Here is a 27,750-nt window from a genome sequence, read left to right as displayed (position 1 = left end):
CATGAGGTAAGGAGATCAAGGCCACCCTGGCCATGGTGAAACCCCATCTCTACTAAAATACAAAAAATTAACCAGGCGTGGTGGTGCGCACCTGTGGTCCCAGCTACTCAGGAGGCTGAGGCAGGGGAATCGTTTGAACCCTGGAGATGGAGGGTGCAGTGAGCTGAGATCGTGCCACTGCACTCAGCCTGGTGACAGAGCAAGACTCCGTCTCAAAAAAAAAAAAAAAAAAAAAAAAAAAATTTAGACATCAGTAAGTGAAAACAGATCAGAGTGATGAATTTTTTACTTATTTAAAGACTTAATTACTAGATTATTAATTGTCTGAATTAGCAATTTCAGAGTCAAATTGGTGAATATTTCTCTGGAAAGTCCAAAAATTATTTCCTTTCATAGTTCATTCAATCTTGTAATTAATTCATTTTAAATAATTGTACTGGGATGTTAAATTTAGCCAGCCAAGACTGACACATATAGTTAAAGTTCTTCCACACAATTTAGTTAAAACATTTGTAACGTGAATCTATTTACAAAATGAAACCAAATGAAAAATGTGAACTATTTTTGTCCCTTCCAAAATTCTTTGCATAAAAAAACAAATACAAGCATTTTAAAACTATGTGATTCAATGAAAAGGCATTATTTCCATGCAGGATATTACCAACTAAACATAGCAAAAACTTTAAATGACCCTAGGTCCCACACAGTGACCATGACAGGTGGTCCAAATGGGACTTGTAATTTCAGGTGTTGCTTATTCAGCTAACAATTTTTCCCTTGAAAAAATGTGGAGCTACATAGATGCTTTTAAAACTTAGATGAACTCAAATGGCAGATTTCCTTTTAGTATGCAAATTATTTCATGTTGGAATCTTGATTTAATCCGTACAGATGCCTAAGCAGCTTGACAGTGATTTATTTGGTTTTGGATAAGACCTCTACATGTGATGGATTAGAAAAAACACAGTTCTGATGGTGGGCTCAGAGTGGCTTTGAATCCTAAGATTTTCAGTCCAAACCCCCAAATTATTTCCAAGATACCTGAAATTACATGTAATCATACTATCTAAAATCTTCCTTTTTTTTTTTCTTGGTTGTTTTGTTATTTTTATAAACTATAGATATATACAGTTGATAACTCAGGATTTCTAGCAAATAACCATTTAGTTAACACCACCTTACAAATAAAAAAAATGCCAGAAACATCTTTAAATGCCTTGTCACACCAAGAGCAAAGTGCACAGAGTGAGGAGAACATGAGAGTGCCTTTTCCTTTAAAAATGTTTGGAAAGTGTACAACTTTGATACAGTTTCAGGATGCTCCAGACACCCATGGACACTTCATGTAACCCACTGACAATCTCTAAATTGAGTCTCTAAAGTGGAGACTCTAAAGTGAGACTCCAAAAAACACTGCACAGTATGCTCGTGATCAAATTTTATAGTTAAACCTAATGAGGGAAATGGACACTTCTCAAATAAGAGATGTGTCAATTACGACACTCCCCTAAGTATTCACAAGGAGACAGATGAACAGTTTTTTTATTCGTCCTCTTCTTTCTCCTCCCCCTCCTCCTTTTCTTCCTCCTCATCATCTTCTTCTTCCTCTTCCACCTTTTTCCAGGCAACTTTAGCAGGACCCTTTGCGCCATCAAACTTTCCTTTTGACTTATATTCAGCAACATCCTCCCATACTTCTCCTTCAGCTTCGCAGCCTTAGTGATGCAAGGCTGCTTTTCGCTGTCCCTTAGGTTATTCCACATCTCATCCAACTTTTTTGCCACATCTCCAATAGAGATGCCAGGGTTTGTGGATTTGATCTCAGGGCGGAATTCTGAACAGAACAGGAAGAATCCAGATGGTGGCCTTTTGGGGGCATTAGGATCCTTCTTCTCGCCTCCTGTAGCTGGTCCATAATCCTTCATTTCCTGATCATAGCGCACTTTATCCGCCTTTATCATTTCATCAAATTTAGATTTCTCTTTCCCAGACATTGTCTTCCACATCTCAGAGCATTTCTTGGAAAATTCTGCAAAATTGACAGGGACCTCTGAGTTTTTCTTCTTATGTTCTTCTCTGCACGTCTGCACAAAGAAGGCATAAGCAGACATCTTGCCCTTTGGTTTCTTGGGGTCACCTTTAGCCATCCTGACTGTATTGTTCTCTAGTCTGGGCAGCACAGGGCATGACACGTGGCTCAATGCTCCCCAGCCTCGAGACGGCTGCCTCCACCAGAGCTGACTCTAAAATCTTATCTTGAAGTTCCCACTGGGTTATTTCACAGTGGCCTCCACTTGGTCACTGTGGAGAAATTGAGCTACCATGCAGAGAACTTTGCCTAGGACTAGCAAGTTCTTAGAAAAATGATTTTTGTATTTATGTTCTTCTATTTGGCATTTAGCACTAAATACAGATGAGCCTCTGGGAGATTGTAACTTAAAAAATAGAACTACCTTGAAGTTTTATTTGATCATTTATATATTGTGCATTATGGAAGTATGAGATTAGAATTCCCCAATTTACTCTATGACTTAAAGGAAAGTAATAGGAACATCTGACAAAGCATAAAAAAATTAGGTAGTGCCTGTATAACAATGTAATGATTAAATTAAAAAATTTCAATAGCTCAAAGTTTTCTTTTCATATTGTATTTATTTATTTATTTATTTATTTGGAAGACATACTAACCAAGTGCCTACATAAAGCAAGAACTAGAGGAAACGCCAGAGGCATAACAGCAAATAAACTAGACAATGGGGGCACCCATGGAGCTTGCACTCCATCAGGGAATAAATTAGTACAAGATAACTGCTTTGATTAATATTTAATTAGATCGATCCATTTTTATATCATAAAAAATGCAAAGTAAATATCTTTTTATATAAGAATCACAAATTAGGCCAGGCGCAGTGGCTCACACCTGTAACCCCAGCACTTAAGAAGGCAGAGGTGGGCAGATTACTTGCAGTCAGGCATTCGAGACCAGCCTGGTCAACATGGAGAAACCCCCTCTCTACTAAAAATGCACAATTAGCCAGGCGTGGTGTCACATGCCTGTAATGCCAGCTACTCAAGAGGCTGAGACACAAGAATAGCTTGAACCCGGGAGGTTGCAGTGAGTTGAGATTACACTACTGTACTCCAGCTTCGGCAATGAAGTGAGACTCCAAAAAACAAAATCACAAATTATTTCATGGAAACTTCTATCACATAATGTCTGAAATCATGGATGGTCAACAGTCTTAGAATTTCTTATAAACCTGATTACTAACCCTTTGTATGAGATAAATTTATTCTACACTTGCTAAATTTGTAAGTTGCCTAGAAGTTAGAGCAGTAATTAGATGTAAATGAACTTATAGAGATTGAATTCACATATGTAGAAAATGATATTTTGTCAGTATGTTGAGTTAGATATGTAAATGATAATTTTATTTAGTGCCAAAGTTCACACATCAATTTGGTCAAGTTCCCTTTTTTCTCTACTGAGTATGTCTTCAGACACTAAAATACTAGCTTTGTTCAATCCTTGTCCAGTAATTAATTTTAAAAATGTCACCCAAATTAATTATGTCTGAAATAATTTTTCTCTTCACTAAACTTACTGATCATCTGACTGAATTGACAAATTAGATAAAAGATGACTGTGCAGGCTTTGGTAGAAAGCTCTGAACACATTCTCTGGGAAAATCCTAACACTCAGATAACGAGTCTCACTTTACGGCCTCTTAGAATCTCAGGATTCTCACTATTCATGTGGCTTGATCTTTCACTGCTTCCATGTCTATAACAAAACATTCTGAGCATTTCTTAATTCATCAAAAGATTTCGTTTGTTTTTTCTAAATATCTCATATCCTGACAGTTAATTATTAATATTTTTCTAATTTTCCTATTAGTTTCTTCAGTAGAATGGCGTTAACTTACATCCATCGGTCGAATAAGGTTAACATGCAGTAGAAATACAATATGGCTGCTAACCAATATGTTCTGAAATATTCAAGAATAATATACATTTATCTTTTAACAACATGGAGGTTATAGTCAGGAATAGTAAAAATAACTGAACAATTATTATTATTATTTTTACTAACTTTCAGTTTCTCCTTCCTAAGTATAGCTATTGACCACGAAGCTAAACTGATTTAGGTTTGGCTAGAATTATTTTTCCTAATCAAGAGATAGATTGCTAAGAGAAAACAAAATATTTAGAATGAATTTTGGGGGAAGATAGAAATTTACTCTCTGTTACAGTAAGAAAATAACAAGTTAAGCTAAAAATCGTATTTTTCCCTAAAGAAAAAATAGGCATAAACTACTGAAAATTAAATAAAACCAGAAAATCTAAAAGCAATTGCAGGCTGGGCGTGATGGATTACACCTGTAATCCCAGCACTTTGGGAGGCCAAGTGGGGTGCAGACCACCTGAAGTCAGGCGTCTGAGACCAGCATGGCCAACATGGTGAATCCCCATCTCTACTAAAAATACAAGAATTAACAAGATGGGGTGTCTTGTACCTGTAGTCTCAGCTACTCAGGAGGCTGAACCAGGAGAATCGCTTGAATCTGGGAGGTGGAGGTTGCAGTGAGCCAAGATCGTGCCCCTGCACTGCAGCCTGGGCAACTGAATGAGACTGGGTCTCAAATAAATAAATAAATAAATAAAAATAAATTAATTAAAATAAAAGCAATTGCAACAAAAACAAAAATTGACAAATAGGCCATAATTAAACTTAAGAGGTTCTGCACAGCAAAAGAAACTATCAATGAAGTAAACAGACAACCTACAAAATGGGAGAAAATATCTGCAAACTATGCATCTGACAAAGGTCTAATATCCAGAATCAGTAAGGAACTTGCACAAATTAATGAGCCCAAATCAAACAACCTGATTAAAAAGTGGGCAAACTAGGCCAGGCATGGTGGCTCACACCTGTAATTCCAGCACTTGGGGAGGCTGAGGCAGGCAGATTGCATGACTTCAGGAGTTCGAGACCAGCCTGGGCAACATGACGAAACCTTGTCTCCACAAAATCTACGAAAATCAGCTGGGCGTGGTGCACCCCACTGCGGTCCCAGCTATTTAGGAGGCTGAGGCGGGAGAATCACTTATCACTTGAACTCCGGGGGCAGAAGCTGCAGTAAACTGAGAAAGATATGTAGCCATGTCCCTTTTTTCATTTCAGATATTAATAACTTGTGTTTTTTCCATTCTAGGTATGAGCACTCTCCTCACATTTATTAGACTTTTCAAATGACTCATTTGGCTTTGTTAATTTTTCCTATTTTCTATTCCATTGATTTTATTTTTTGTTATGTCTAACATTTTCTTCTTTTCTTTGAGTTTCATTTGCTGTTCTCTTCTAGCTTCTGAAGATGAATGTTTAAGTGACTTAATTTTTGTCCTTTCTTTTTTAGAAAAATGAATGCATTTGAGACTGTGTTTCTCTCCTTGCACTGCTTAACTGCATGCTATAAGTTGTGATTTTTCATATTTTCATTGCCATTCAGTTCAAATTATTTTCTAAGTATAATTTTTTTGACGATGTTCTTTCTTTATGTATAAAACATTTGGGTATTTTAAAATTACAATTGTGCTAATGATTTTAGCTTAATTGTGGTTGTCGGAACACTTTTTCCATAGGATTTCAATCTTTTGATATTTGTGGAAGGCTGCTTTTTGGCCTAGTCCAAGCCTGTTTTTGGTTAACTGTTCTATGTTCCCTTGAAAATAATCTTTATCCTGCAGTTGATGGTTTCCACATATCCATCACTGCAACTTTATTCAACACGTAGTTTCAGTCTTCCTAATCCTCACTGATGTTATTTGTCTGCTTGTTATTTAGAGAGGTGTGTTTACATTTGCAGCTGTGAGTGTGGACTTTTTTATCTCTCTAAATTTTGTTTTGGCGTTTTGCTTAATAGACTTTGAGGCTCTGTTTTTTGTGGAAATAAATTTAGAATAGCTCTATTGGCCAGGCACGGTGGCTCACACCTGTTATCCCAGCACTTTGGAAGGCTGAGGTGGGCTGATCACTTGAGGCCAGGAGTTTGAGACCAGCCTGGCAAACATGACGAAACCCCGTCTGTATTAAAAATACAAAAATTAGCCGGGTGTGGTGGCAGGCGCCTGTAATCCCAGCTACTCAGGAAGCTGCGGCAGAAGAATCGCCTGAACCCAGGAGATGGAGGTTACAGTGAGATGAGATCGTGCCACTGCACGCCAGCCTGGGCAACAGAGCAAGACTCCCTCTCAAAAAAAAAAAAAAAATAATAATAATAATAATAGCTGTATTTACCTAGTTGTTGATTAACACTTTTATCATTATAAAATGACTGTGAAACTCACAATGAAAAGACAAATAACTCTGGTGTTATTGCTTATTTCTTCTGCTATTAGGATAGCTAAACTAGCTTTCCTCGTATTAGCATTTGTACAGTGCATCTTTTCCCATTCTTTAACTTTTCAATCTTTTGGAGACCTTATTTTCACGAATGGTGTCTTAAAAGCAACATAATTAGGTTTTGAGTTTTAAAATCCATTCAGCTGACTTTGTCTTATAATTGGAGTAGTTAGTTCAGCATATTTTAATGATTTTGCTGGTATATTGGGTTTTAAATTTACCATTTATTTGTCCTGCCTGATTTATGTATCTTGCTGTGTTTCTTGCCTTTCATTGCATTAATTAAGTTTAAAAACACTTCCCCCCTTCATTAGCTTGTTAGTAATATTTTATCATATTATTCTTTTAGTGCTTACCATATATGTTATAGCATGAATTTTTGACCTAGCAGAGGCTGCCCTAAAATAGTATTTTTACCACTTCTTTGACAATATAAGGATTTTGCAATACTTTAAATCTATTATTTCCCCTTCCTTTTGTGCTATGACCATCATAAATTTTAACTCCACAAAGATTTTTATTTATTTACTTTCCTGAGATGGAGTCTCATTCTGTTGCCCAGACTGGAGTGCAATGGTGGGATCTCAGTTCACTGCAAACTTCGCCTCCCAGGCTCAAGGGATTCTCCTGCCTCAGCCTCCTGAGTAGCTGGGATTACAGGCACCTGCAACCATGCCCAGCTGATTTTTGTATTTTTGGTAGAGACGGGGTTTTGCCATATTGGCCAGGCTGGTCTCAAACTCCTGACCTCAGATGATCCTCCTGCCTTGGTCTCCCAAAGTGCTGGGATTATAGTCATGAACCACCGTGCCCAATATCTACATATATTTTTAAAACTAGAAACATTAGGCCAGGTGCAGTGGCTCACATCTGTAATTCCAGCACTTTGGGAGGCTGAGGGGGTCAGAGCACTTGACGCCAGGAGTTCAAGACTAGCCTGGCCAACATGGTGATACCCTATCTCTACAAAAAAATACAAAAATTTAGCCAGGCATGGTGGTGCACACTTGTTATCCCAGCTACTTGGATGGCTGAGTCATGAGAATTGCTTGAACTTGGCAGGCAGAGGTTGCAATGAGCTGAGGTTATACTTCTTCACTACAGCCTGCATGATTCTGTCACAAAAATCAAGATTTGCTTAGATTTACTTACATATTTATCCTTTCCACTATTATTTTCCTACGTTACTGCAATGCTAATGGTGATTGTTTTCATTCTGCCTGAAGAATTTCCTTTATATTTCTTTTAGTGTAAACCACAATAATTTTGCTTAATTTTTGTTTGTCTTTAAAATGTTTTTGGTTTAATTTTTGATGAATATTTTGCTGAGTATAAAATTCTAGGCTAGCAGTTCTTTACTTTTCACACTTTAAAAATGTTCTTGGGAGGAGGGCAAAAGTTGAAAAGCTACCCATTGGGTACTATGCTTACTACCTGGGTGATGGGATCAATTGTATCCCAAACCTCAGCATCATGCAATATACCTGTGTAACAAACCTGCACATGTACTCCCTGAATCTAAAATAAAAAGTGTAATTATTAAAAAAAAATAAAAATAATAGGCTGGGTGCAGTGGTTCATCCCAGCACTTTGGGAGGCCAAGGCAGGCAGATCATGAGGTCAGGAGTTCAAGACCAGCCTGGCCAATATAATGAAACCCCATCTCTACTAAAAATACAAAAATTAGTCAGGCATGGTGGTGCACACCTGTAGTTCCAGCTACTCAGGAGGCTGAGGCAGAAGAATCGCTTGAATCTGGGAGGCGGAGGTTGCAGTGAGTTGAGACTGTGCCACTGCACTCCAGCCTGGGCAGCAGAGCAAGACTCCATCTCAAAATAATAATAATAATAAATAAAAATTAAAATGTTGTTTCATTGTTTTCTGGCTTCCAGCATTTTTGCTGAGAATTCAGTTCTTACTCTTACTAATACTCCTTTGAAAGAAATGCATCTCACCTTCATTTTGTAGACAAATAGACTAGAAGACTTGAAGGCCAAAGAGCATGTCAAAGATTATTCTGCCAATAATGTTCAGCCAGGAAAATATTTTCAGATGTTTATTTCTGATTAACTTGCTATACGGAATGAAACACATTGTTACACAGGAAATGAGAAACAGCATCTAATTCCTCGAGGTGTTCTCCAACCAGCATCCGCCACCTCCTTAGCTCATTTTCTTTACTTTATAATTAATCTAAATCAAATACTTCATATTTCTGAACTACTGTGTGATATAGTATTTATATGTAGTTTTATAGAACAGCTTCACTTCTATAACAGCCCTGAGAATATTTGATAAGTTGTTTCAAAGAGAAATAGACGTGCTCTGACTATACAAGTAGTCAAGGAAAATTGGGAGTGAAAACTCGACTTAGTCAAAATCAAAATCGCATCTTATTGCATCCATGTTGCTAAATCAGACAAAATCAAAACCTAACACTATATTATCGCTATGAATTGTAAGAACTTCATTTCGCCCGCTGATTAGGAATCTTAGTCAAGTGGTAAGTGAAAGTTGATTCAAATGGGAATACAGTTTCATTGTCTCTTGTAGGAAGCGTTAAGTATAACATTGCAAAATGCTATTCAGAGGAACTGGAAGAATAAATAAACAAGCTTTGTTGCTTCAGGTTTAAGTAGTTAGAGGAAAGAAATGGTAAATACTTAACATAGCTATGGTTATAAGGAACATATAACTTGACTTGAATGTCAAGAGACCAGCCTAGCACACTCAAATGTTACTTGTGAAATGCATGAGAAATAGAGAACCTGTATCTGCTGCTGAGAAGAACACCAAGGGCAACTCTCCCAGAAGATCCCGGTTAATTTTGACGTAGCCACTGTGAAGGCTGCCAAGGCCTGTAAAATAAAATAAAATAAAATAACATGGACTACATCTTGTTAATCCATGTATAGTAAAAATAGCACACAGCTGTGTTAAAATCCACAGTTACAGAAACACTAAAGCGTTTCCCGACTACAGTTAAAAAAAAATGCTGACTTATTGTGAACTTTGAATGAAAAATTGCTTGATCCAGCTCTGTCAACTGTACATATCATTTTCTCTTAAGGGTTGAAATAGACCAACTGAATCTAGGCTTCCATGAATCATAGACTGGAGAGGACCCATGGAGGGCCATTTTTTCTTTCCTCTTCCCTTTGCAGATGTTAAAACTCAGGCTTAGAAACCTGGGTCAAGTTAAAAAAATATATGACTTAGATAGCAGAGGCTTTATTTAGAAGAAAGACTATTGCAATAAAAAGAACTCTCTGATTGCAGAAATCTGCATGACTCAAACAGAAAAAGGATTTTCTTTTATAGGGTAAAGAGGGTACAAGCAGAGATAAGCAGAATCTCTGCAGAGGAAGCTGGACTCACAACAGGAAATGGTCAGTGGCGTTTGACGGGAAAGTATCCCACTGTGGTCAGCCGATTTCCATTTGGAGCTGATAAGAGGGACACATTCCACATTTTTTTGTGTTTGCTCAGGGTTTGGAGTAAGCAGCATTTAGGGGCCTGTAGGAAATCAAGGCGCCTGAATAAAGTCTGGTCAAGACAGAGAATGAGAAATGGGAAACTGAACACTTGGTCATTGGCTTAAGCTACACAAGGTCTAGAGCCTAAAAATTCTGAATGGGTGGGGCCCGCTCTTTTCTCCTATGCCCTTTCTGTGTGCCTATTACCAATGCCCTAGGAAGGATGGGCTCTCTTTCTTTGCCCTTGTCTCTATTTTCTCTTTCCTTTCTGTAACACCATTTAAAAATTTTTCTCAAGATCCCTGACAGATGCCAAACTTCTTTTCAAGAATTCCCTCTGCATACTTCTTCTCCATTTGATTGTTTGAGTGACTGGTGTTTTATCCTCTGCTCTACTGGCATCTTGGGCTAGGCAATTCTTTGTCGAGAGGGACTGCTCCCTTCTTCCTTTTTTTTTTTTTTTAAAAAAAATTCATATATACATAGATGGGGTCTCACTATGTTGACCAGGATGGGCTCGAACTCCTGGCCTCATGCAATTCTCCCATCTTGGCCGCCCAAATATTGGGATTACAGGTGTGAGCCACTATGCCTGACATGATCATTCCCTTCTTTATTTGTTCCTCCCTTCCTTCCTTCATTCATTTGTTAAACTAGCAAGTACTTCTCTGTGGAACAATATAGTAGTAAACTTTGGGTCCTTGCTTTGAAAACAATACAGCCTAGTGGGGAAATTAAATAAATAAATTTAAGTTAATAAATAAATACATACATACAGTATGAAAAAGATTATAAAAGAGCTCTGCAGGGAGGCCAAGGAGGTTGGATCATCTGAGGTCAGGAGTTCGAGACCAGCCTGACCAATGTGGTGAAACCCTGTCTCTACTAAAAATACAAAAATTAGAGAGACTGAGGCAGGAGAATTGCTTGGACCTGGGAGGCAGAGGTTGCAGTGAGCCTAGATCACGCCATTGTACTCCAGCCTGGGTGACAAAGCTAGACTCCATTCTCCACTGCCCCCCACCCCCTCAAATAAAGCTCTGACCCTAAATCAATTCCAGTGATTCTCAACCAGGGGTGTTTTTGCTTTCTAGTGGACAGATGGCAATATTTGAAGACATTTTTGGTTGTCACATTGGGGTGCATCCTGGCACCTAGTGGCTTAAAGGCATATGATGTTGCTGAACATCCTACAGAGCTCAGAACAGTCTCCCTCAACAAAGAATCCCCCAGTCCAAGACACCAGAAGAGCAGAAGATGAAACACGGATCTGAGCCTTGACCTAAGCAACCAATGTCTGGAATTTTCAGAATGTGAGCTCAACAATGGGCCCTACCATGTTCAATAAACAGGTGGGTGTGGAACAGCCTAGCTTTAAAATAAATAGCTTCAAAGTCGCATTTGATGTGAAAGCTTTGTTTTGTCAGGAAAATACATGTGCATTGTTGGGCTAACTTCAAAGACAGCCCTGGGCCTGCCCTTTTTACACTGGAGTATTAATGCTTGTGTTGGCCCATCTCTCCCTCCTTGCAAGTGTTTTAATTTCACAAAGTATATTCTGGAAGAGATGAAGAGTGCATGAACAAGTATCTAAAACTCTCCAAACTACTGTAACTTCTGAGCCAAGAGGAAGGTTTTGCCCAAGCAGAAGGTCCGGGCTTGAAGGGTGAACACAGGAGAGGGAGCTGAAAATGCTCAATCCCCCAGAGACCTTCCCAAGGTTTCTCTTGGTTGCTCAGTCTTCCTGCCTTTTTCCTGTCAGACAACACACAATATCAGAAATTCATCTTTGGATAAGGAAGAAGGAGACATCAGCCAACTCAAGGGACAACAATGATACTCAGGCACACACCCACCCACTGGGAGAGCCAGCTTCATCCACCACCTCCCCTCTTGCCTTTCTCTCTCTCTCTGTTTTTAGATGGGGTTTCGCCATGATGGCCAGGCTGGTCTTGAACTCCTGACCTCAGGTGATCCACCCACCTCGGCCTCCCAAAGTGCTAGGATTACAGCCGTGAGCCACCTCGCCCAGCCACCACCTTACCTTTCTCATAGCACATTTGTTTCCTGCTGCCATTATCACCTAATCAAGGATTACTACTTGTTAAGGGGTACTGGGTCTGAGGTTCTTACTAATGACAATGGAATAAAAATATAAGATGCATAAAATGCCAGACAGAAAATTATACAGGATAATGTAATAACTTAGTTGTGGAGAGAAGACAGAATGAGAAGTTACAAGAGTTAATTGTTTGAGCAAATATCTGGATATGGTAGAGAATGGGAAAGCTGAGTGTCGAGAAGTCTTAAATCAGAAGGCAACAAGCTTTGGCAAATCCCCATATGTACAGTTAAGGAAAGATGCAATTATGTTGTCTTGCTTTCAATCTTCTTTGACCATAGCCTGAGAAAAATATATTTTATATATTAATTAGTACACATAAATGTGTGTGAACAGAATTTTTGCAAAACAAAAATATCCTTACGAGCTGATGTGCTCCTTATTCTAAACTCGTCTACTCTTTGATTTAAAAATGCCTGTCAGCAGCCCACTATATTGAGTTCAAGATTCACAGTCTCTAAAGGGCCAGATAGTGAATATTTATGGCTTATGAGCCACATATCCTTTTTTACAACTCTTGTCACATTTTTTTTTTCTACAGTCCCTTAAAAATGTAAAACTATTAGCTGCAGTGAACTATGGCTTAGGTCGGTTTATGCATATCGAGTGCAGACCATTACCATGAGTATGCCCACCTCATGGTAATGGTCTGCAAACCACATTCTAGATTTTATTTTTACTCTTTTGAGACAGGATCTCACTTTGTCATCCGGGATAGGGTGCAGTGGTGCCATCTCGGATTTCTGCAGCCTCAACTTCCTGGGCTCAAGTGACTCTCTTGCCTCAGCCTCCTGAGTTGCTGAGACTACAGGTGCACACCACCACAACTGGCTAATTTTTTTGCATTTTTTTGTAGAGATGGGGTTTCATCATGTTGCCCAGGCTGCTCCACCTGTCTCAGCCTCCCAAAGTGTTAAAATTACGGGCATGAGCCCCCACACTTGGCCTTTCAAATCACATTTTAAAGACCTGAGTTATTGAAACAGTTGAGAAAGAAAAAATGTGTTTTTTTCATCCGAAACAGTATTTTGCTCTGTTGTCCAGGCTGGAGTGCAGTGGCATGATCTTGGCTCACTGCAACCTCTGCCTCCCAGGTTCACACAATTCTCCTGCCTCAGCCTCTGGAGTAGCTGAGATTACAGGTGCATGCCACCATGCCCATCTAATTTCTGTATTTTTGGTAGAGATGGGGTTTCACCACGTTGGCCAGGCTGGTCTTGAACTCCTGACCTCGTGATCCACCCAACTCGGCCTCCCAAAGTGCTGGGATTACAGGAGTGAGTCACCATGCCTGGCCTGTTTGTTTTAAGAGACAAAGTCTCACTCTGTCACCCAGGCTGGAGTGCAGTGGCACAATCATAGCTCACTGAAGCCTAGAACTCCTGGGCTCAAATGACCCTCCTGGCTTCAGCTTCCCCAGTAGCTAGGACAACGGGCACACACCACCATGCTCAGCTAATTAAAACAAAATGTATAGAAACAGGGTCTCACTATGTTTCCTGGGCTGGCCTCAAACTCCCAGCCTCCCCTCCTTGGCCTTCTAAAGCTCTGGGATTACAGGCATGAGCCACCTTGCCTGCCTGAAAAGAGTTTTGATAGTTTAACCTTAAATCATGTAACTCTATGTGGTCAAACCATATTTGTACAGCAGGACACCAGTTTGTAGCCCTGTTTTTAGGGATGAGTGTAACTTTATCTTCCATGTATACCTTTTTTAACCCTATGTTAGTTGCCTCTTTTAAATTTGTGACAAAACATTTTTCAAACCATTTGGTAGTTGGTGTTGAAATCAGTACAACAGGATCACTGCATAATACAATTTGAAAGTTGTAGCATTTATTTTATGTTCAAGAAAATTAAATAAAAACAATGAATTTTTACCTAAGGTACTACAATACACAAATGCTTCTGAATGCATGGTATCTTTTGATCTTTAAAGCAATCCTGTGCGGCTACTTGGGAGACTGAAGCAAGAGAATTGCTTGAACCAGGGAGTTGGAGGTTGCAGTGAGCCAAGATGGCGCCACTGCACTCCAGCCTGGTGACAGAGCAAGACTCCGTCTCAAAAAAAAAAAAAAAAAAAAAGCAATTCTGTGAAATGAACTAAATAAACTAGTAGATATTGTTCTGACTTTTTAAGAGAAGAGAAAATGGATTGCTAGAATTTTCATTGCTTTGCCCACTTGGCAGATGACAGAACCTAGATAAAAAATTGAGCCCAGTGTTTTTTTTAATAAATCTACTCACTAGCTTCTTTATAAGCAGCAAAAATGCCAGTTACATATGTGTTGTATACTTGTCCTAGCTTAGGTCTTGTAATATCAGTTCTTACTATCTTCCTTTTTTAAGGCTCTATTGCACTGAAATGCATTGATGGGAGTTACTTCCAAACAGGCTTAATTTTTTACTGTGGAGTATCTTAGCAACATAGAGCAACACATTTTCTGCACATTGATGAGATAAAATCTTATATACATATTATATACACTTTGAAACTCAACGGTTTCAAGGGCTTCTACTGCTCCTTTATATATTGAAAGGGTTTGACTGTATCCCTACTCAAATCTCATCTTGAATTGCAGCTCCCATAATTCTCACGTGTTGTGGGAGGGACCTGGTGGGAGATAACTGAATCATGGGGGCTGTTTCCCACATACTGTTCTCACAGTAGTGAATAACTCTCACGAGATCTGATGGTTTTATAAGGGGTTTCCCCTTTTGTTTGGCTCTCATTCTCTCTTGTCTGCTGCCATGTAAGACGTGACTTTGTTCTTCCTTTGCCTTCTGCCATAATTGTGAGGCCTCCCAGCCATGTGGAACTGTGAGTCAGTTAAAGCTCTTTCTTTTGCAAATTACCCAGTCTTGGGCATGTCTTTAACAGCAGCATGAAAATGGACTAATATTGTGAAACTTTGAGATGGTGCCTTGTAATCCCATAGGATTTGAACATAGTTTAAAATCTGATTAAAACCTGCTATGGAAAAAGCCCACCACAGAGGCCAGTAACGAACATGCTTTGAGGAGTAGCACTCCTGCAAATCCCGGGACCACTGCACAAAATCTCTCAAACCGCATTGCTAGGCTTTGGGCTGCTCCACTGCTGACATCCAGGTTCCCTGAAATGGTGAATAATTCTGAGTGAATTGCTTTGTGATCCTTGTGAGATTCCTCTAAGATGGCATCCTCTCCCGGTGGCTTTTGAGGAGCTTGTTTTTTTGGGGTTTTGCATGAAAAAATATGCTGTTCTTGGGCATTGGTTAAAAAAAAAGTGAGAAAAGGAAGGCCACGGAGACAGAGTCCAAGGTTATGATGCTGAAGTAAAAGTGCGACAGGTTCTCCAGGGATACCAAGAGTTGGGCCAGCACGGACCCTGCTGTGTAGGCGGCCAATGTGATGCTCCTGCAGTAGCCGCTCACTCTCTGGTAGTGCTCAGGGCTGACCGCGCTGTATATGTAGGCATAGTAGGCCACCTCGGCGCCAGTGACCATCCCGTAGAAGAACTCTACAACCTGCATGGCCTTCACTCCATGGCCAAACAAGAGCTGCAGCCAGGTAATGATGAAGCTAATGCCTTGCAAGATGATGACTGGCTTGTAGCGGACGTAATCGGTGAGGACAAACACAGGCAGCAGCAGCACCAGGTAGGAGTATGTCCAAACGGGGAAGATCTCATGTATCATCTGCAAGATTAACTGGGGAGAGTGCAAAGACAAAAAACATCAGGACGTGAAATACACCCTGGGCCTCTGACACTTAACATTATCAAGATGACATGTATCAACCCCAGGAATCATAGCTTGGCCTTTGCCAAAGTGGGTCTAGTTTCATGGTTTACATGAGTTTTTAACAATACATTGGAAAGCAATGGGAAACTGAAATTCAGGGAAACAAATTGAATGACAGATATTCATAAGGTGTGAATTCACACTTCCAGGTGTAACAAACACAGCAGCTGTTGTCATGGTGATCTGCCTTTTAAACTTTGTAAATGTAATTTCATCTGCAATAAGCTACAGAGGCCAAAAGAAGAGGCCATAATGGATAATCTTTTCACACTTGACAAGATTTCTGGAACAATCTAGCGCTGCTCAGATACCATTGCTTACTAGCACGTAATGAAATAGTTTATTCTTCTTCACGATCAGAACCAAAAGGTTAAGAAGGATGTTTCAGTACTGGAAGAACCTGACTGTCTTCTTCCCTTTTGATACTAATCAGTACGAAAATGAGCAGCCCATTGCGATACCATCTCCGTGATCAGGAAAATACAGAACAAGTGACCAGTTTGCCGTTGAATGTCAGAGGAGGAAATGTGTGTGAGTTTGTCTTCTACTCTTCCATTTTCTTGGCTTTACTTTTTTGGGCTGCCCTGAAGAAATCATAAGAAACTACCAGGCCAGGCGTGGTGGCTCACACCTATAATCCCAGCACTTTGGGAGGCCGAGGCGGGTGGATCACGAGGTCAAGAGATCGAGACCATCCTGGTCAACAAGGTGAAACCCCGTATCTACTAAAAATACAAAAATTAGCTGGGCACGGTGGCGCATGTCTGTAATCCCAGCTATTCAAGAGGCTAAGGCAGGAGAATTGCGTGAACCCAGTAGGCGGAGGTTGCAGTGAGCTGAGATCGCGCCATTGCACTCTAGCCTGGATAACAAGAGCGAAACTCCGTCTCAAAAAAAGAAAAAAAAAAAAAAAAAAAGAAACTACTTAGTAGCTCTCTCAGTCAAGTCAATTTTGGCCACAGTTTCTCTTGGAACTGGTGGCATTAGCCAGTTATCTGAGCCCACCTGTAGTGATTATTTCATTTGCTATAAGAGGAATGCACAGTGGGTGGAGGATGGCATGAAGACGGTTGGGCTAGGCCTCCTGAAATCCCTGTCTTCTGAATTTCTAGACAACCGAAATAAACTCATAGATTTACTAAGCCTGAGAATGCCCTTTGCTATGACCTAATCTGTGCCCTCACTCTTTGGGTTCTCAGGTAGACTTTTACCCAAGCATTCTTCAAGTTGGGTAAAAGTTTATTCTTGCTGTTTTTGGCTTTTGGGTATAATCGTTAACATGGGGAAAGCTGTATGCCAGATATGCTTTTTGTGACAATCTCTGGTGTTTGAATCCAGCCCAATGATAGCTTCCAGCTAAACCAGTTTGTACCTAATGGCATGTACTGGTGTTTATTGTGAGGAAAAATGGCAGATTGCTTTAGAAGGCAAAAGCTACTTGGTGTGAGGTGGGTGAATGTAGAGCATAGCTAGGAAAGAGAGGCAAAATAAGAGAAAATTGTTGGCCAGGTGTGATGGCTCATGGCTGTAATCCCAGCACTTTGGGAGGCCAAAGTGGGAGGATTGCTTTAGCCCAGGAGTTCAAGACCAGCCTGGGCAATATAGTGAGACCTTCTCTCTTAAAAAAAAAATGTAAAAATTAGCCTGGCACTTGTCCTCTCTACTTGGGAGGTTGAGCCCAGGAGTTTGCGGCTGCAGTGAGCTATGATTGTAGCATGACACTTCAGCCTGGGCAACAAGAATGAAACTTAATCTCAAATACAAAACAAAACAAAACAAAAAACAAAACAAAAAAACAGACTTTTAGATTCAATAAGTCTGGGGTGGGGTCTGAGTATTTACATTTCTAATAAATTTCCAAATGATGCTGATATGCTGGTTCAGAGGCTACACTTTGAGAAGTACTGACTTAGAAGCTTCTTATTCCTGTGACTGTAGTAAAAGTTAAAAACAGCCTTAATGTTTATAAATAAAGAGGGGAAAATCATCAGAGAACTGTTCACATGGTTGTCAGTAACTTTTCTCCTGCCCCACCCTCCCCACCAAATTTCATTTTATCCTCTAAGACTTTTATTTATTTAAGACGAAGTCTCATTCTGTTGCCTAGGCTGGAGTGCAATGGCACGATCTCAGTTTACTGCAACCTCTGACTCCTGGGTTCAAGCTATTCTCCTGCCTTGGCCTCCCCAGTAGCTGAGATTACAGGCGCCCACGACCACGTGCTAATTTTTGTATTTTTAGTAGAGATGGGGTTTCACCATACTGGCCAAGCTGGTCTGAAACTCCTGACCTCAGGTGATCTGCCCATCTTGGTCTTCCAAAGTGCTGGGATTACAGGCATGAGCCACTGCCCCCGGCCAGACTTACACTCTTTAGTGGGGATGACTTCATTTTAGGTTAATGATAATACGCACTAGAGCCCTGCAGTACTGTTTTTGTACAACTGAACGATTAAGTAAGGCTGCGTTGCATTCATTCCATTTTTGCTGTAAATTTACATTTTTGACAGGGTGCAGTGGCTCATGAATATAATCCTAGCACTTTGAGAGGCCAAGGCGGGGGGATGCTTGGGCCCAAGAGTTTGAGATCAGCCTGGGCAGCATAGTAAGACCCTGTCTCTACAAAAAATAGAAAAATTAGCCAGGTGTGGTGGTGCACCCTTATAGTCCCAGCTACTCAGGAGGCTAAGACGACCATCCGGGCGATTTTATGTGGTTTTAGTACCTATTTCTAAAAGAAGAATTATGTGATACCTAAACAAGATCATGTCACAGATAAAATTCAAATACGACACTTAGAAGTAATTTTCTGAGTTGATATTTTGGCCCCCATTACAGTCCTTTTCCAATATGTACCCATACTGAAAAGTAGCCACACTGAAATGTAAGAATTTATGTTCAGAATGAGAAGCCTCAGGGCTGGCTGATGGCAGGTGGGATGAGGCTCCAGCAGCTCCAGGTGAGGTCTCATCCACTCGGTCGCTCACCACTTCCTTCCTGGAGCCTCCCTGACCCTCTCCATCTCCTCCCCTCTTTCCATTAGACCTCATCTCAGTCCAGCTCTCGCATGCCATTTAAGACCATGGACTCTGCAGTCAGACAATCAGGTCAAAATCCTTCTCTGCTACTTACAAACATGTGACCTTTGGCAAGTTACTGGACCTCTTTATATCTCAGATTCCTCATCTGCAAAGCGGCGATGATAATATGTTTTGAGGAGTCCATTTGCTAGTAGATGTTAAAACAATGCCTGCCACATGCTATGCAGTCATCAATCGTAAGCTATACAATTTGCAGTACTGATGGCTTTGAAAGGTATTGATGTGTTGACACGCACATCTTACCACTAGCCTGGGATCTCCTGGAGAGCAGAGATTCAGCTTTGTCACCTTGGAGTCTAGCACAGTTTCTGACCCATCAAAGGTATTAAGCCTGTAATATCAGCAATTTGGGAGGCAGAGGCAGGCGGATCACTTGAGACCAGGAGTTCGATATCTGCCTGGCCAACATGGCAAAACTCTGTCTCTACTAAAAATACAATAATTAGCCAGGCATGGCGGCACATGCCTGTAGTCCCAGCTACTCTGGAGGCTGAGGCACGAGAATCGCTTGAGTCCAGGAGGCAGAGGTTATAGTGAGCCAAGATCTCGCCACTGTACTCCAGCCTGGGCAACAGAGTAAGACCCTGTCTAAAAAAAAAAAAAAAAAAAAAAGTAGGTAACCTAGAAGTGCTTGTTGAAAGTACAGTCATTGAACAAGACTTTTCTAACTGACCATAAAAAGTCAAATAATATGTTTTCCAAGCATTTAACTTATTTATTCTTTGGAATGAGAACTACAAGCCACCATTGATTCTCAAGAATGTGTTGGTTACTTACTCTTAAAACAGCTTTGGAATATGGAAAGGAGGATTTACTGGTGGGAAGAACATGGAGATTGTAGTTGAGCAAATTTAAATCTCTAAACCACTATTTCAAGTCGTATGATCCTGTACAAGTTTCTTTGTGTCTTGGGGCCTCAGTTTTCCTTACCTGAAGAGGGAGATTGTAATGTGCATCACACAGGCACAGTCGTGAAGAAATTTCCTGCCATAATGCCTTCATGGTAGCAGGTGTATAACATGGGTTACATTCCAGTCTCTGTGTAGGAATCCACATCTAGCTTCTGTGGCCATGGATGAGAGAGGGACCATCTACAAAGAGTGGAGGGACTGGTCATCATCCAGCTCATCTAAGCCACAGGCATGTGCTGGAGCCTGAAACCACTAAGTTTTAAGTGAGTTTAGCAATTGAGATTGTTATTTACACTGATTAGTCCTGCTGGCAGTTAAGGGGAATAACCAGAGGAAACTTGTATTTATTAGAAATAATCCTCTGGAAAGTGAGATATTAAATAATTGCATACTTTATAAAAATCCATAATTTCTTGTCACCAGATCCACTGCAGTTTTTACAAGTGTATTTTGGAGAACACTAATTCCTGGGTTACTAATAATAAAATACAGAGTAGAAACGATTTCTAGGGCCAGGTGCAGTGGCTCACACCTATCATCCCAGAGTTTTGGGAGGCCAAGGTGAGAGGATCACTTGAGCCCAGGAGATGGAGGCTGCAGGGAGGTATGATCACGCCGTTGCACTCCAGCCTGGGTAATAGTGTGAGACCCTGTCTCAAATAAAACCCCCCAAATTAGCCAGGAAATCTCAAATCCTCTTTCTGAATCAGGCATGGACAAAACATCACTCACCATTTTTGAGACCCAGGAGAGACCATGCTTTCGGTTTTTACACTGGAAATAACTCCTGATTCCTCCCCTAATGCTAGCAGCAGAATGTATAACTCAAAATGGTTGGGTGGGTTGATTCAACTAAATTAGGAAGTTCATCACCAGCACGATGAAAAGACTCAAAGAATGAGTGATCACATGGAGAAATAGCTACGACAAATCCTCTTCAATGTGAGATTTCCATGACTCTGATTAGGATGGGCAGCAAGTTTACCCCCTGCTAGTATCTTCGTTTATTGTAAAAAGATGGTGAATGGCATGTATTTATTTAATCTGTTAGCATTCTGCTTACACAGCCCCTCTGAACTGAATGGTTTTCCTTATGGACTACAGAAAACGAATGACTACCTAGGAAAAGCTTTGAAAACATAAATAGTACAATATTTATTGATCATTGGTCTCTCTGAGATGGAAGGGAACAAAAAACTCAGCCTGAAAGATTCAAACACTCCTTTAGGGCTGTTTTTCTAACTTCAAGGCATGTTTTCTATTTTTACAATTAAAGGCAGAGTTATAACCATGGGGAAAAAAAGACAAACAGTGAATTTACAATCCCATGTTATCCCAGTGGCATACTTTTTAATATATCAAGCAGGTGTTAGTTTTTATTTAATGTTTAACCTCTGCTTCAAAGGTCATTGGAAAACCAGTTAAAATGTCACCGAAGAAATGCTCTGACTTGCTCCTAATTGTGTTAGAATGCAAATTTCTAACCTTTGCAAAGAAGTTGGGTGCTGTGAAAGCAGTGGACTTCTGGTCTGGGACACTGATCTATCCTAGTGTTGCTATATACGGGGAATCCTGGAACTTGGGGGCTCTGGCTACTGCAGAGCTGGTGGGCTGCTCTGAGGAGCTTGGTATTTCATAAACATCCCAGCTATTACTGTGATGTGGCCATGAGATTTTTTTTTTCTGTTGTACTTAATCACAGCTAGCTGACCTTACTCAGACTCCTTAACCTTTCTGAGTCCCACTGATTAAAAGAAGATAAAAATTACTCACCGTCTTGTTTGTAAGAAGTAAATAAGTTCAATAGGGGAGGAATCCAAGCAGCACCTAATACAATAAATATGGCAGTCTTTCCCTTGCTTTTCTTTGAAAATCTGGTCTAGTCCCAGTCACCCAGAAGATCACAAGGACCAATGAATTGGTGATAAAATAAAAGCTCATAATGTCAGACCCAGCTAATATAGATTGTTGATCATCTGTGCAAAAATCAATGTAAAAGGTTACAAAATCAATTTCAAGGCTATGCTGGAAGAATAAGGAGAGATTGAAAAAGTAAATTTATGGCTTAATTAAGGTTGCAAGGAGAACCATTTCTTTAAGGAATTACATTGTCTGAAATCACTTAATAAATATTAACTTATGTAAGAATAGTAACAAATCATTCTTATATGGCCTTTAATCAAATTTTTAGTCCTTCGTTCCATAGTTCCTTCCATAGGGAACCCTTGGTTAGCTTCACAGATTCAGCTCAAAATACATGCTTTTCACCCACTTTCTTCCCCATTTTGATTCGTCTCTACATAGTCTAAATCAGCAAATATTTACCATATGTACTTTTTAAAGAGTTGAAAGGAAGTGATCCCTATCTTCTAGTTCCTCATGACTCATGCCTCTCAGCATTAAAAGTATTTTTTATCCAGATTACTTAAATTAACATTCCACGCCAACACTTCCCATCTGAACCTTGGCCTGCCTGTTTTTCTGGGCAATGTTGGTTAACACCCACTGACCATGTAGTCTCATCATTTTTAATGGTGATGAGGCATCCTCCCAGCTCACTTTCAATAGCCAATGCCACAGATCTCGCTATTTGGATGCCGTGAGCTAGGACTATGGATTCATTCCGATAGCCTGTTTCTCTGTCACCCAGGAAATCACAAGGCTCAATGAATTGTTGATGGCAATTTTGGTACTGAAAAATAGGGTGCGGCTGTACCAAATATGTAATTCTGTCAGGGGTTGTAATTTTTTGCACCATGTTGTAACCAAATATGTAATTCTGTAATGGGTGGATGCTAGATGTGTTTTAAGCACTTGATAGAAAAAGCCTAGATCACATGTCAGAGATTGTTGGTAGAAGTACAGACATAAAAGACAATTCTGGGCCAGGCGTGGTAACTTATGCCTGGAATCCCAGCACTTTGGGAGGCCAAGGCAGGTGGATCATGAGATCAGGAGTTTGATGCCTGGCCAATATAGTGAAACCCCATCTCTACTAAAAATACATAAATTAGTCGGGCATGGTGGCGTACCTGTAATCCCAGCTACTTGGGAGGCTGAGGCAGGAGAATTGCTTGAATTCGGAAGGCGGAGGTTGCAGTGAGCCGAGATCTTGCCACTGCACTCCAGCCTGGGCAACAGAGCAAGACTTCATCTCAAGGGGGAAAAAACACAATTCTGATGAAGTCTCAAAAGGAAGAGAGGAGAGCTACAGAGCAAGCGTCTATTGTCTTAGAGAATACATGTACCGCCGTGTACAGAATGTTCCTAGAATTACGAACTTTACAGGTGTTCTGGTGAGGTCTCAGATGGAAAGAAGGAAACTTTATTCAACACTGAGAGAAAGGTGATTGATCCTTGTAATAAAGTAGCAGAGAACTTGGCTGTATTATGTTGTGCTGTTGGAAGGAAAGTGGAACTTGTAAGTGATAATGCACTTGGAGATTAGCTGAGGAGATTCCCAAGCAAAGTGTGCAGAAAGGAAGCCTGATTTCTCCTTGCTGCTTGTCATAGAATGTGAGAAGAAAGAGATAACTTGAAGAAGGAACTGCAAAGCAAAAAGGAAGCAGAAGCTGATTTGGAAAATTCTCCACCTGTCCAAATCATATACCATAGAAATGTCAAAAGTATGGCTCAACAAGTGTTTGCTAAATAAATGAGGTATGTGGCTTGTGGATCCAATTGGTTATCTCATCAGAAGCCAGGATTAGAGATGCAGTTGTTCAAGAAAGATCTGTGTAGGGCCCTCTTGAAGGCTTAGATCACTATGAATTTCTTGGGAGGTTGACCAGGCTTTTGAGAATTTTATACCAGGGGAAACATTGCCAGTCTGGACTGAAAGAGACAATACAATTAAGAAGGATGACTTAAAGTCTGGAGCGCTGGATGCAGAGACCACAGCCAACAGGACCGCCTCAGGCCAGGACCACCACCCTGCTGGCCCAATAGAGACCTGTAAAAAAGACAGCAATGGTTACAAACATTTGCATCTCAGCAGGGGAAATCTATATAAAATAAATTACCAATCAAGTAAAGACTATTTAAAAATTTACACATTTTTATATGAAAATTGCAATTTTCTTTCTTTTTTAAATTTGAGATGGAGTTTCACTCTTGTTGGCCAGGCTGGAGTGCAGTGGTACGATCTCAAGTCACTGCAACCTCCATCTCCTGGATTCAAGCACTTGTCCAGCTCAGCCTCCCACGTAGATGGGATTACAGGTACCCGCCACCATGCCCAGCTAGTTTTTGTATTTTTAGTAGAGACGGAGGTTTCACCATGTTGGCCAGGCTGGTCTTGAACTCCTGACCTCAGGTGATCTGCCTGCCTCTCCCAAAGTGCTGTGATTACTGGCATGAGCCATTGCACCTACAATGTTGCTTTTTAAAACTGGATATTATATGAAATGTAGACATGATAAAGGGGTGCTTAACCCTTTTAGGTGACGTGCCTTTTTAAGAAAATTGCAACTTTCATATAAAAATGTATAAATGTTTAAGTAGTTTAGTCATTACTCGATTTGCAACTTATTTCATATTGATTTTCCCCTCTTATATTCAAATGTTTGTAACCGTTGCCGTCTTTTTTACAGGTCCGTCTTCTTTATCAAGTCATCATGTTTGGGAACAAGTGTAACGCGGTAGGAATGAAGATGCCTCTTGTGTGGGAGGCTGATGCTCCAAAGGATCCATGCTTTCAGCTAACAGAGCCTTCATCCACCCTCAGTGCTCAGGCAGCATTTGGAGAAGAAGGATGACTGGAAGGAAGAAAGCTACATTTTTCTTATTGTAGTTATGGGGAAATTGCACTGATCCGTGCATGCAATTTAATCCAGTCTCCCCGGTCACGAACAGAGCATAATTGCTGCACGGCCTGACAGAACAAGCACTTGAGCTGAAAATACTAATCTATATATGTGTTAAGCACAGGTCAGCTTTATGGAATTTTCATCTCTGCTTCTCAATACTAAACTTGTTTTTCACAACTAGCATTACCCCCGCCCGCAGAAATTTTCAAAGAAAAGATGACTAGGTCTATTCTAGAACCTTTTGTTATTCCTGGCAGTGCTACAGTGATATTGGGTCTAGTAGAATTTATTGTTGGGGTGGTTTTAACTCCTATTGAGTCTGAAAGCACAGCATCAAGTGAAAACTGCTGAACAAATGCTAAGCATAGAAACTCCTCTGTTTATGAACTTTTTGGTTTTCAATAGGCTGCCCTGAGTCTGCTTTTTTGTTCTCAATTGAACACAACATGGTACAAAAAATTACTACCCCTGACTGGGCGCGGCGGCTCATGCCTTTAATCCTAGCACTTTGGGAGTCCAAGGCAGGTGGATCATGAAGTCAGGAGTTCGAGACCAGCCTGGCCAATATGGTGAAACCCCATCTCTACTAAAAAATACAAAAATTAGCCAGGTGTGGTGCCACATGCCTGTAGTCCCAGCTACTCAGGAGGCTGAAGCAGGAGAATTGCTTGAACCTGGGAAGTGGAGGTTGCAGTGAGCCAAGATCACACCACTGCACTCCAGCCTAGGTGATAGAATGAGACTCCATCTCAAAAACAAACAAACAAACAAAAAAGTACTACCCCTACCTGTGGTGCTGGGCTGAACCGTGACTTTGTTCCTCATTTGAAGGGATTAAGGACTGCTTGGCTAAGCCCATCCCCAGTTATTGACTCAGTGGGACTTGTGGGGAGGGTGTGAAACCAGATTTTTTTGTTTTGAACAAATTCCCAGGTGTTGCTGCTGCTGCTGGTTGTGGATCTCATCTTGAGAACCACTCCGTAGCTTACAGCCGTCTTGGCCAGCTCTTAGGCTGAAAGTTTGAAAGAGGTTTCTGTAGTCATTTTAGCTGTACTTCCTCCGAGGGTTACACTAGAGGGCAGTGTGATTATGGCTACTACAATGGAGCACTGATTGACTCCACACTGAATCCAGACGGAAGTTTTATATTTCGTTTACAAATGTTTCATGTAGGCATTAGTAGATAAAAAAGATTCTGCTGCTAAAGAGAAGTTTAAAGTTTGCTCTCTCTCTCCTTTTTTATTTTATTTACTTTTTTTTTTTGAGACAGCGTTTCACTCTTTTTGTCCAAGCTGGAGTGCAGTGGCACGATCTTGGCTCACTGCAACCTCTGGTTCCCAGGTTCAAGTGATTCTCTTGCCTCAGCCTCATGAATAGCTGGGATTACAGGCGTGCGCCACCACACCTGGCTAATTTTGTATTTTTAGTAGAGACAGGGTTTCACCATGTTGGTCAGGGTGGTCTCGAACTCCTGACCTTAGGTGATCTGCCCACCTCGGCCTCCCAAAGTGCTGGGATTACAGTCTTGAGCCACTGCTCCAGCCTGTCTTTTTATTTTAAAGTCATATATACTTATTAGCTGGAGAGCTGGGGCTGTTGAGGTGCACAATTTAATTTCTCATTATTCAGAGGACATTAGAATGAGATAAATTTGCTCTTTGAGCCCACTGTTTCTAAATGTGTTTTCAGTGACTCTAGTTTTGTTAATAATATAAATAGGGTTTGAGACCAAATAAAACTGGAAACACAGAGTTTAAGTTACACAGACTCCTTTATGGAATGTCCTTCAGAGCCTGTATTTGTACGTTGGAAACCACTGGGAGGAGGATGTGGAAGGCAGGACCGCTGTGGGAGGAATGCCTTTTGGGTATTTTGGATAGGAAACATCTACCTGGTCCTGATGCTTCATCTTTTCCATAAGGAATTAAAAACTGGAAGAGAAAATGTGGTGACAGGACTTGTTTCTGGACTGTAGCCCAGGGTACTTTCTGTAGGACCAAGATATTATTACCTGCAGTTCTGTGTGCAATGACAGTATCAAGATAAGTCAAATGCACACCGTCTTTGGGCCTTGGGTCTTTCTCTTCCACCTGCTGGAATGCTCTTACTCCAGGCACCTGCAGTCATGCCTCGTCACTGCATGCAGAGTGCTCAAATACCACCTTATCAAAGGGACCTCCCAGACCACTCTCCAAAATGGGCCTCCTTGAGTCACTCTCTGTTTTTGTACCTTGCTTTGTCACCACCTGTTATATGCTTAATTATTTTTGTTTGTTTCTTCTCTCTAAAACAGAAGAGCTAGAACAGAAGGGATTTTATCCATCTTGGTGTCTGCTGTATTCCTAGTACTTTGTAGGTGCTCAATGAACATATACTGGATGAATTAATATTTTCAAAGCATATAACGTAAGATTGATTTTTCTATCAGCCAGAGTTCTCCCAAGAAATGGAATCAATATATTGATATATAAGTATACATAACACATTATATATATAATAATGTTAAATATGTTAAAATGGTAAAAACTGGTATATTTTATTAAGTGGTTCTAATGGTACCCAGATCATCTGAACATTATATACATTTATAGAAAAATTTTGTAGGATACAATAAATTCCTGTTCAAAGTTTAGCCTGCTAACTTCCTTTAAAAATCTAAGAGGGGAAAATTGTTAAGTACAATGAGTTCTGAGTTCCTCTTCAAAGAACGAATGTCAATATGTTCCGTTTGCCTGTTCTTTGTTCTCTATTTTAAAGTTTAACTTCCTTGTTCTTTACGCCTTCTTGCCCCGAGTTTCAGTAAACAACTCCTTCTTAGCCTCTATACTCACATAGAGTCCTTAGTCATCCTCAGTCACCTGCTCTGTCCTTAGTCATCCTTAATCACCTGCTCTGTAACCTTCCTACACGCCAAAACTGCTCACCCCACCACTCCGGCTCTGACCCCTGCTCTATTCGTAATAGCCAGTTGGAATTAGCTTAGACTGTGTGGTCCAACCCTAGTCAATAGGGGAATGACACAGCAGTAGGGACTAGTTGTGTTAGAATAAGAACCCCTTCCCTCCTCTGTTTGTTGGGCTCTTGCCATTGCTGCATCCAGGAGTTGCACCCTTCTATAGAAGTAAATTTGCCTTGCTGAGAAAAT

At 40.5% G+C, this 27,750-nt stretch overlaps 2 pseudogenes; both read right to left on the bottom strand.

The window, feature by feature from the left end:
- Positions 1-1,542: 1,542 nt before the first annotated feature.
- LOC105712746 (high mobility group protein B3-like) lies at positions 1,543-2,231 on the bottom strand (annotated as a pseudogene).
- Positions 2,232-14,853: 12,622 nt separating this feature from the next.
- Positions 14,854-19,888, bottom strand: LOC105712696 (thiamine transporter 2-like; annotated as a pseudogene).
- Between the last annotated feature and the right edge of the window lie 7,862 nt (positions 19,889-27,750).

This window comes from Aotus nancymaae, unplaced genomic scaffold (assembly GCF_030222135.1).
Source record: "Aotus nancymaae isolate 86718 unplaced genomic scaffold, 86718_ANA_hifiasm-v0.15.2.pri h1tg000008l, whole genome shotgun sequence".
In the NCBI taxonomy this organism is placed as follows: domain Eukaryota; kingdom Metazoa; phylum Chordata; class Mammalia; order Primates; family Aotidae; genus Aotus; species Aotus nancymaae.
Note: the sequence above shows the minus strand (reverse complement) of the source record. Positions and strands in the feature narration are given on the sequence as shown.